The following is an 11,280-nucleotide window of genomic DNA, read 5'->3' on the forward strand; positions in this document are numbered from 1 at the left end:
TAAGAGGAGATCTTGATTGATTGATTGATTGTATCAAGTTTGAACACAGGGGTGCTTTAACCACTCAGCCACATCCCCAGCCCTCTTTTATTTTTTATTTTTACTTTGAGATAGTCTCTCTATAAGTTGCTCAGGCTGGTCTCGAATTTCAATCTTCCTACCTGAGCCTCCCGAGTCACTGGGATTACAGGCATGCACCACTGAGCCCAGCTAAGAGATCTTTAATTAATGATTCATGTTAATGGTTATGGGATTATTCAGACTTTCTATTCCTTTGTCAGTTTTGGTCACTTGTGTTTTTTTAGGACTTCTGCATTTTGTGTATTTTGTATATTCAAATGAATTGATATAAAGCCATCCAAATGCCTTTTTAATCAGCCAGGAAGTTTACTTTTGTATCAGACCCCTAAGACAGTGCTGTGAGATCATGTCATGGTCTCTTTCCTACTGGTTGTAGAGGTGGTGCTCTGCCACCCTTTACAGCCCCAGCCACGATACCCCAGGCCTCCTAGGGCAGAGCGGAGGATGCATTGTGCACCTTGCTAGTTAGAAATTCTGCCCATGACTCATCCACAAAGTTCAAGGGAAAGCCAAGTTCTTATAGCCTCTTAAAGACAGCTTGGGCTAGACACAGTGGCACACTTATAATCCCAGCAACTTGAGAGGCTGAAACAGGAGGATCACAAGTTCAAGGCCAGCCTGGGCAACTTAGCAGGGCTCTGTCTCAAAATAAAATAAAAGTGGTTGGAGATGTAGTTCAGTGGTAGAGCAGCCCTGGGTCCAATCCCCAGTACTGCCAGAAAACAATTGAAAAAAAAAAAGACATCTCAAAGTGCCCCTGGATGATTAGGGCTTGGGGTGACCATCTCCCCCAACCCTTCAGTGGACAACTCCTTTTCCTTCTTTCCTTACTGGTTTCCCAAGCCCAGCAGACCCTGGGAACCCCACTTTGGCAGGTGGTCATGATGTTCACTCTCCTCTCTGTTGCTGGTTAATTCCTGCTGAGGACAAGCAGCATCTAGCAGGCTGGGCCAAAGGCTGGGATCTGGGTGAAGGGTTATCTGTTTGTGCCAGGGTGACCTCATGTGTGCAGACGCTGGATTGAGAACGGACAGAGTATTCTCTGCAATGGTTCCAGTGAGGTGCCCACTTGGATATCCTGTGCTGCTGGCCTGTCCCAGTGGGGCCACCTTCCTTCCTGATGGCTTCAGAGAAACCATAAAGAATGGGACTGTGGGTGGTATTCCTGAGTACTTCCCTCCCAGGGAGTCCCAGCTTGCCGTCCCCACCTCCATCTGCCTCGCCCATTGGGTCCTCCTCGCTACCCTGCAGCCCCTCCCGCCCTCAAAGAGCAGCCATGCGGAGCTCTGCCTCCCTCCAAGGGTGGCTGCCGGGAGGGTCCTGGCAACATCGCCCTCCACCTGGACACCCCACTGAGGAGAACACAAGACACAAGCTGCTGCTAGGTCTGTCTGCCAGGGTCAAAGTCCCCACAGACTTAGTCAGGAAGGGGCCACTCAGCCAGCCCTGGAACCTGATGCTTGGGGGTAGGGGAGTGAGTGGGGTCCAAGCAGCACAAAAGGGGTTAAAGGAGCTGGTGGAAGATGGGAGCGCAGGGCGCACAGCACTGCTGGAAAGCAGCTAGCCGGGTGCATGGCTAATTAGAACTGAGCATCAGTAAACAATGCCTTTTCCCCTCATTAAGGACAAATCTGTATGTATAATGTGCCTATTTTCTCTTTCATTAACTTATAAATGGCCACTACTTTAAAGCCATTTAACCAGCAGTTTTGACTTGCCCGTCAGCTCAGGGTCTGACAATCTTCTCACTTCTGAGGCTGACAGAGGTGGCCCCTCCGCACATGGTCCTCACAGGAAGAGGACATGTGGGTGCTCCTCTGAGACGCAAGGAGCTGCAGAACCTTCCAGAAAGGGATGCAAGGGGATGTGGGAGGACAGGCAAGGCCAGGTGCCCAAGCAGGCCTTCTGCCCTGGACCCAGGTGATCCCCCACCAGCCCCTCCTCCTGGGCTTCTGATGATCACCCACGCTCTCTAAATTGCTCTTTCTGTGCCCTTGAGTAGCAGAGGACTCTGATTCTTCCTATAAAAGAGGAGCCTTGAGAATGTGCCCAATCTACACACATCCTCCAGGATGCCCAGCAACAATCTGGGACCAGAGATCCCAAAGGTGAGATATCACATCGGCCCTCACAAAGCTCACAGTCCAGTGGAGAGAGCAACATGCACACATAGGTAAGGAAATGAGGGTCCTGCCAAGTGAAGTCTGCACTAAAAGTTGGGAAGGCTTCCCAGGTGAGAGTATGCCTCTTCCATCAGTCTAGAAACTTCCCAGGAGTAAGTATGAGGTCTCCTTCATCAGGCTAGCACTTCAGAGGCTACTGACCAGTCCCTCCATGGGACTAGGAGATGCCCTGGCGGCAAAGCCTGGAGACCCCTGGGTTAGGAACAATTGCTCCTATGGGATCAGAAACTCCCATTAGGGAGGGATCTGTCCAAAAGCAGGGTTTATTTCCCTGTCCTTTTCTAGGTAGCCCCCAGGACCCTGGATAAAGATGAGCCCAGCCTTGAAGCAGCCTCCTTGTATTCCTGCCTCCTTCCTGGGTCCCAAAATGTTTACCAATCCTGTCCTAGGACTTAGGGGTAGAGATGGTGCCAAAGAGGAAAAGGACATAACCTTTGCCTGTAGGAGCACCCATAGGGAGCTTCCTGGTTTTGTAGTGCCACCGATACACACAAAGCAATAGTAAGACAAGAGAAAGATGAACACTTATGGAGGGCTCAATTTGTAGCAGCAAAAGGCATGTCCATTACCAGCTCTGTCAATCCACCTAAGTGCTCACAGTTGTGAGATGGATAATATTTTCCCTATTCTACAAATGAAGAACTAAACTTCCAGTAAAGCAATTTACTCAAGATCACGTAGCCAGTTGGTGGTAGAACTGGGAGTTAAACCTAATCTGTCTAGTTCCAAAACCTAAGCTCTTTCCACCACATCCAACTGTCATCTGGGATGAATTTTTTAAAATTTCATAAACAGCAGAAAAGAGGAAGAACATCGAGAATGGAGGTTCTGGCAGCTGTCAAACCTCAGATGCAGGAAAGATCTGGAGTGGCCAAAGATGTTCTGAAGATCTGATGGTGAAGCTGGGGAAAGCCCTACTTCTGGACCCCCTGCCCTGTACCCTCCCTGGACAGGAAAATTGAAGAATCCTCAAGCCTGGTGAGGAAGCATGCTCATAAATTCAGTTGTTCCTTAAAATACTACCTCTTGGTAGTATTTTAACATTAGATGGACTTCTGATGGGTGCTAGGTTGTTCCACTGTTGGAAAATATGGACATCATGATCATTAGCCTTGTTATTAATTACAAATACTAGGAAACAAGGTGAAATTCCTTCCACAAGGAAAAACAAGAGGGTCTATTCACATGCAGAATGCTATCTATACAGCTGTTAATAAAAATAGGTCCATGCAGGCTTGACATGGCTAAGTCTCCAAAATACACTGTCACGTGAAGAAAACACAACTTGCATGCATGATATTACTTATGGAAAAAGAGATATCTCCAAACAAAGAGCTTTCAAGGGCTACATATTGTACTTATGAGATCTGAAAAAATACACATCAAACTGATCACAGCAGTTACCTCTGGTTGGGGGTAGACATAACCAGATGGAAGGATCAAAGGGGACTCTGGTTTTCAAGGGGTGACCACCTGTCCAGGTTTGCCCAAGAGGCCTGATGCAGGTGTGACTAGTAATAGTGCTTGCTTTTCACTCTCAAAAGTGTTCTGTTTCAGTGATAAATTATATAATGGTCTTACTTATCTATGGTGTTAATTTTTTACAATAAGAACGCATTAATTCAACCCCGTGTCATTTCTGATAATGCATAATGTAGAAGGTAAAGTCCTCCTCCCGCCCTCCAGGCCCCGGACCCACTCCTCAGAGTCAGGCATGGTAACAGTTTCCTAGCATCCTTTTTGAAACTGTAAATCCATATCTAACCTCATCACCTTGACACACAGAGAAAGAGATATATGAAATTAGGCAGTACATACTGTTTCTAAACTTGCTTTTCTCACTTAATTTTGTCTCTGTCACGATTATTAGGAAAACCTGATTAATACAGATCCTCAGGTCCTACCAATAGAGTTGTAAATTCAGTGGATCACAGTGGGGTCCATAGATATATATTTCTGACAATCTTTCTTGATGATTCAGGTGACACTACACTATGGATTCCACGTTGATCTTTGTCCACAAAACAATCATTCATTCATTTATTCAATAAGCAATTATGGATCCTTGCTCTGGGCTTGGCCTTAGAGATTCTTGGACTTCAACAGAGAACATATGCAGTCCCTGCCCTCCTGGGCACAGCCTCCTTCTCTTCCCTGTCATCACTGGTGGTTGGTTATAGAGGTCATGAGTATGGTACTGCAGCAAGAGCCAATCCTAGTGCACCTCGTCTGACTACATGACCTTGGGAAAGTACTTAGCCACTCTCTGCCTCAGTTACCTCATTTGTAGAATGGGCACAATAATCCTCACATCACATGATGGATGCTCAATAAAGTGCAGTTACTATTAATAATAAATTAATTAGAAATAATAAATATATCTTAATAATAAAACTCATATAGTGTTCCTGACAAGTATGTTTAAACTAAGTCCAATCATGAGCAAATAATGAGACAAATTCTGAACTACAAATCCATAATACAAACATACTGGCACTCTTTGAGAACATCAGTCTCAGGCTAGGGCTGTAACTCAGTGATAGAGTGCTTGCCTAGCATGTGTGAGGCCCTGAGTTTGATCCCTAGCACTGAAAAAAAATGTGTATGTGCCAATATCACAAAAAGCAAATGTAAGAAACTTTTCTAGATTTTAAAACATGAAAGGGATATACAACCAAATTCAAAATGTTCTTCAAGTTTGGATTATTGATTTTAAAAATATATATCTATAAAGAACATTACCAAAATAACCAAGATATGAATATTAACTTATACAACACTGTAGCAATGTTAAATTTCTTTTTATTTATTTATTTTTTTAGGACACAATACCTTTATTTTACTTATCTATGTGGCACTGAGGATCTAAGCCAGTGCCCCACGCATGCAAGGCAAGCGCACTACCACTGAGCCACAACTCTAGCCCTGCAATGTTAAATTTCTTGAGTGTGATAATTACACTATATAAATGCCCTCATTCTTAAGAGATATATGCTGAAACACTCAGAGATAAAGCGTTGCTGGGGCTAACATGCATGAAGCCCTGGATTAAATCCCCAGCACCATAAAGAGAGAGAAAAAGAGAGACAAAGGGTCATGCTGTCTATAAACAACTCTCAAATGGTTCAGAAAATTGCATGTGTAGGGATAGGGAGACAACACAGAGAAAAGGAGAAAGATGGGAAGAAAGACAACAGAGAATTTGCAGCAAAATGTTAATAACTGATATATTAAGTGAACATGTGGGTATTCCTATTCTCTTCTTCCAATTTACTATATAGATTTGGAATTTTTAAATAAAAATTAGGAAAGGTGAAATTTAATGTTTTTTAAAAACAATATGCAAGATAGTGGTTGAATTGGGAGGGAGGAGTAACTTGGAGGGAGCTCTCTCAGGGTGTTGGGGACGCTGTATGTCCTGAACTGAATGTGTTTGTTTCAGTAGGATTTTTAAGCTGGACACTGAAGATCTTACTCCTTTTTGCTTGTATGTTATATGTCAATGATTATAAGTTTATTTAGAATGATTCTCATATTAAAGCATTCTCCACTACACCCTTCCCTCTGATCTAAGTCTTTGATGCAAGACAGCCTTGGCAAGAGTAGAAGCTGGAAGGAAGGCTAGGGTTAGGCTCCCCTTCCCTGACTGTTATGCCATCTCCAGGGGGAGGAGAGGAGGCCTGAGTCTGAGGACAGCTTGCCGGGGCCTGGCTCCTTGGGAGGACTCAAGCTGTGTCCAGGAGGGCTCTAGCCTGCTCCTCTGAGCCATGCCTGACTTCTGCTGTCAGGCCCTCAGGCAGGAGGTTAGCCTTGACTCCACACTGCTCTGGTCTCAGTGTTCCCCTCTTTGTCAGCTCTGTGGGCCCAGATGAATGTGGGATTAATGAGGCATCTCATCTGGTGTGAGAAGTAAGTCGAGGGGTCACATTTCCCACTCCTTGCCTTGTTCCCTGTGAGCTTGATCTGATCAGCCTCACTAGATGGAAACAGGGATGTAGTCACCTCTCTGTGTTTTACAGATTAATTGCTGGAGTCCTCAGCTGCCTCCATTGATAAACATGATAGCAACAGCTAACACATACATGGAGCTAGATATGTGCCCAGTCCTGTTCTAATGTATTTAATGTATATAATACAACAACTCTCTGAGACAGGTAATATTTTTTACCCATTTTACATACAGGGAAACAGAGGTATACCCTCCAGCCTTCAAAATCATTTGCCTAAGCGGATTTGGCTGCATAATTTGCAGGGCCCAGTATAAAATTAAAACATGAGGACCTTGTTCAAAACATATTAAGACTTTCAAGATACCAAACATCAAGCCAAGCATAAAGCCTATTTAAGGAGGGGGCCCTGTGAGACTACACAGGTCTGCATACCCACAGGCCAGACCTGTACATTACTTAAGTAGCAGTGGGAACTTGAACCCAAACAGTCTGACTGCAGAGTTTGTTCTCTTATCTACTGTGCAATATTACCTCTCTAACTCAACATTCTCCAAACTGTCCTGGAACCAGAGATACTTACTTGGTGCATCAGGACCTGTTCCATTTCTTAAAAGCCAGATGGACACAGGGTTGAACAGACTTAATTGTTGGCTGCTACAGCGGGTAACTGTTGAAAACTGGTCCCACACAGTTCAACACCTGCATAATCATAATGCTGTTCCACACAGAAGGACACACAGAGCAAAGCACAACCAGAACTGCAGGGCTGGGAGGACCAGCCTCTCTAATAAACTTCTAAGTTGACTATTAACTCAGTTCACCAAATCTAACTCCCTAATTCCTGAGGGTGAGTTTCTTCTCTGGTGTGCTTTTATCCTTTCCTATCAAAGGATCTCAGAGGGGACCAACTTAGTTAACAGAAAGGCTCCCATTAACCTTAAACCCAAAACGAAAGGGTGAGTCAGGGTCTTGAGTTCAGTCTTCCCAGGAGGCTGCTGGTCCCTATGCAAATATCTTTACCTCCATAACCAGCTCCAAACATCAAAACCTTCTTTGGATATTTTTGTTGCACCCTTTCCTAGAGCAAATGTGTTTGCCTACTTACCTCATAACTGCATAATAAGAGGAGAGATGTTACTTATTTTCTAGAAAACCTAGTTTTGCCTAAGTGCTCCATCACACAGTTTAACACCATTGATAGATCAATGTCACACCCAGATACTTTCATAATGACATAGATGGCTTAAAAGGCATTGGATAATGAGACTTTAAAGGATGAAGAACTGGAGCTTCTGTGTGGATAGGAGGAGCTAAGCCAGTGACACTTGGCTTATCATTACCACTATAGCGTCACTTGTGCCCAGTAGTTGGCAATGCCCGGGAGTGCCTGGATTGCTCTCGGTACATGGGGCATCTCTGCAGGCACACTTAAGTCATCTCCATTTTAGAAATGTGTTCAGTTGCAGAAAACAGAATACCCAACCAACAGTGCCCTAAACAAATAGAGGTGTACTCTATTCACGTGACAGAAAGGTAGGACGGATACTGGCATTGATTTACCAGTTCTACAATGTCAGGGCTGATATTGCTGTAATTCTTTTGGTCTTTCTATCATAGTGGCCAATGGCTGCTGCAGCTCCAGCCTTCAAGTCTTCACTCAAGGGGGAAAAAAAGGCAAGAAGGGGCAGCACCTTTATAGGAAAAGAAAAGACTTCCTAGTGCCTCCAGAAGATTTCAGCTTATGCCTCATTGGGTTGAACAGGGTCACATGGCCTTCCCTAGCTGCAAGGGAATCTGAGATTTTATCTTGTTTGGGTCTAGGCACATTTTCACCAGGAACAAAATTGGAATGTTGAAACAAAGAAGAACACAAAGGTGCCACACCCTTCTGCCAGTAGTTCTCTCAGCGGCCCCTGTGCACCTTCCCAGCCACCCTGGAACCCTCACAGAGAGCCCCTGACACCTCTGTGTTCCTCCCAGTACCCCAGGCAAGAGGAGCCCACCCAGGGAGTCAGGATTTCCCCTGAGCTGGCAGGCACCACAGTCAGCTTTCTCCTGTGGTGATTAATGATGCTCCGCTGAGCCTGGGAAGAGGCGGCTAATTAGCTATAGACTGATTAAGGACAAAGTCCCAGACATAATAAACGTGAACTTTCCATCCTCCTCTCTCCCTCCCAACCCTGCCACCACCAGCAGAAACCAAGCCTGAAGTGCCCCTCACAGTCTGCCCACCTGGGGAGACCTGGCAGTGTCCCCCACATCACAGTTCCCGTGGCCTGGCACAACCAGGGCATGGTGGCAGAAGCGGGCCTACCGGGGTCTTCTTTCAGGGCTGATAGCCCTTCCAGCATTTTCCAAACTCTTTGCTCTAGACCAGGCATGGTTAGACCCAAACAAACTGAGTCTCTGCCCTAAAGTATCCGCAGCTGAGGGCTACAGAAATCCAGGAAAGGCTGAGAACAGCATGACCTGGGGTTACTGGACAGGGTTCCATGCAGGGACTTGGTGAGTGGAGACACGGCCCTGGAGAAAAGGGTGGCCACCTACACAGGTGTGGAGGAGAAATGAGCAGAGCACAGTGGTGAGTGGTGGGCAGTAGTGAGTGTGGGTGGGGCAAAGGGGTGGGGAGAGGTAAGGACAGATGAGAAACAGGAGGCTTAGTCGTGATGCAGCCCAGTTGCTTCCAGCCCCACTTGTCCCACAACAACTGGCATCCAAATACAAGACACCCCTGGTGACCCACTCCACCTCCAGCTAGGACACTTCACCTGTATCTCCCACACCAGAAAGTATACCCAGGTGCAAATGAAGCCATCCTACAGCCACCCCTGCTAAGGATGGATGAAAATGAGCCCTCTGACACACGAATCTTGTACAAGATAAGGCTGTGATAAGGACAGAGGATACACTTTAGCCACAGATAACAGGAGAAATTCAATGAGCATGACTTCTCAGGTTCTCTCGTTTCCTCCAAGGAGATATTTACAGGGGACAAAGGTGAAGGCCTGTCCAGGCCTGACTTGGGAAGCAAGCCTTCCACCTTGCCTGGCTCATCTTTTCCATTCCTTGAGTCTCAGCTCAAGTGCCACTTCTTTGGGAAGCTTTCCCTGACTCCCCAGATTAGATCAGATTTTCTGTATTTCCCTTTGAGAAGTGCATCATAGTTTATACTAGTGCATTTAAGTGATTGTGTATCTTTACAATGATGTATTCAACCAGCAAATATTAATGGAGCCACAAAATGTGCTAAGTTATGGGGACACAATGAGATGTGCTCTCATAGAACATATTGTCTATAAGTCCTGTGGCACCTAAGCAAGCATGTACCTTAATGCCAAAAGTGAGGCTTCCCCCAGCCCCAGGAGAACACTAGGACAACTCAGGCATTAATGCCATGCCAGTAGGAAACCACACCCCACAAGCGCCTTCAAGTGCAGTTGCTCAGTTTGCCCATGACATAAGGGGCTTCAGGGCATTCTGGGGTGTGTTGCCCATACTCTTCCTGCAGAGCTGAGACACTGGCTCCTCTAGCTGCAAGGAGTGTCAGCTATTAACAGTTGATAGCTAAGTTCCTCTCTAGGAATTGTCCTCAGTCAAAGAGAGGCACATTATTCCCCACAGCAGCTCCCAACCAATGCCAATGCCGGGGCATTTGAGATGACAAAGGCCTGCCCCACCTCCAAACCAGGGCATTTTGGCATAATCGTTCCAGCTTCAGAGCTTCCTGTGGGCTTACTCAACTTCTCCCTCTGCGGTCCTGCTTCTGTCACCCCAGTACAGGGGTAGCTCCTGAGAGCATTCCCCAGTGAGACTTCTGCATGCAAATTTCAAATGTCAGAGTCTCTTTCTTAAAGAACTTGACCAAGGAACAAGTAGGAGTTGAATCTACCCAGATGTGTGACTGCCTCAGTCTAGGGGAAAGGACTCCTTTTCTAAGCTGCATGACTTAATAGCCCAGCCCAGCCCAGCACCCCCATCCTACCTGAGAGGTGAACGAGGAATCCAAGCCAGTGCCACAAAGGCCTTGGCAAGGACCTGGGGAAGGAACCAAATCTTGCAGCTAAGTGAGTTAGAAGACTCCAGAGAAGACAATATCTAGGATAAGAAGCCCACCATCCCCTGGAGTCTGATTTCAGCTGATTTAACAGGTCTCCAGGGACTTTATTTCAGTAAGACAACCAGGAAATTCTTCATCTCTATGCTGAGGATTCCCAACATGTGGAAGGGTCAAACCAGCCACCAGCATCCTAATCCAGGCGCAGTGTGTGGGAGAACTTGCCCGGGTAGGTGCAGGGGGGTGGTGGAGGCAGTAGGAAGGAATGAGGCTTGCACAAACTTAGTAATTGAAATCATTAATAGCAGTAAAATAAGTTGTCCATCCTACATGTAATTTGTAGTAATGTTTGGTTACTGAGATTAATTTCTGGTAATGAAATACTAATTAAACCATTTATTGAGTAATGTATTTGCTTGGTGGTATTTTATGGGTGTTCACTTATAAATATTTTAATTACTTTTGCTAAGTAATTAGAATTTACTAAATAATTTCCAAACTATTTATTAATTTCTAGCAATTCTCAGCCAACCAACAAGTAATTGTTTTACTTTATATCAGTAATTAAAGTCTTTTAAAAAAAAAAACTTGGAAGAGAAGAGAAGTTTTGAAGACCTGGCTATTCTATGCACACAAAATTGGGTGTGTTGGTCGGAGGGCGGAGAGGGAAGATGGCGGCAAGGGGAGTGCATTGCCCCCGTGTGCTGCTTCACTGTGTGGGAGTATGACAAGTCAGGACGGCTAAAGGCTATCTTGTTAGGAATTTCCAGCAATAGTGGGGTGCTCCAGAACCTGGAGGAAGGATTTCCATCGCACGAGGATCGGCTACGGGGACTCAAACGCAAGAGGTTTGTCGCACGGAGGGTAACACTGCTTATTCAGCAAATCGCCCCGCGGCTAGAGTCTGCAGCGCACGCTGGGAAACGAGGAGATAGCGACGCAGGGATACAGCGCTGCAGTTTCTGCCAGCCGTGCAAGCACCGTACTCAGGGCTGAATTCTGGGTTTGAGAC

The 11,280-nt window shown here is 45.8% G+C and overlaps 1 long non-coding RNA gene across 3 annotated transcripts in view; it reads left to right on the top strand.

Annotated features, from left to right (window-relative positions):
* The window catches only part of LOC125616474, a 55,597-nt gene that overhangs the window by 34,812 nt on the left and 9,505 nt on the right, over positions 1-11,280 (top strand). Inside the window, exons 3-4 of one of the 3 annotated variants that reach the window (XR_007347102.1) lie at positions 2,084-2,189; positions 3,060-8,812. This is a non-coding gene — a long non-coding RNA (uncharacterized LOC125616474). Of the gene's footprint in view, positions 1-2,083; positions 8,813-11,280 lie in introns of those variants that run through there. The other 2 variants (XR_007347101.1, XR_007347100.1) reach the window with 2 other exon arrangements.

Source organism: Marmota marmota, unplaced genomic scaffold (genome assembly GCF_001458135.2).
Source record: "Marmota marmota marmota unplaced genomic scaffold, marMar, whole genome shotgun sequence".
NCBI classification, from domain to species: Eukaryota; Metazoa; Chordata; class Mammalia; order Rodentia; family Sciuridae; genus Marmota; species Marmota marmota.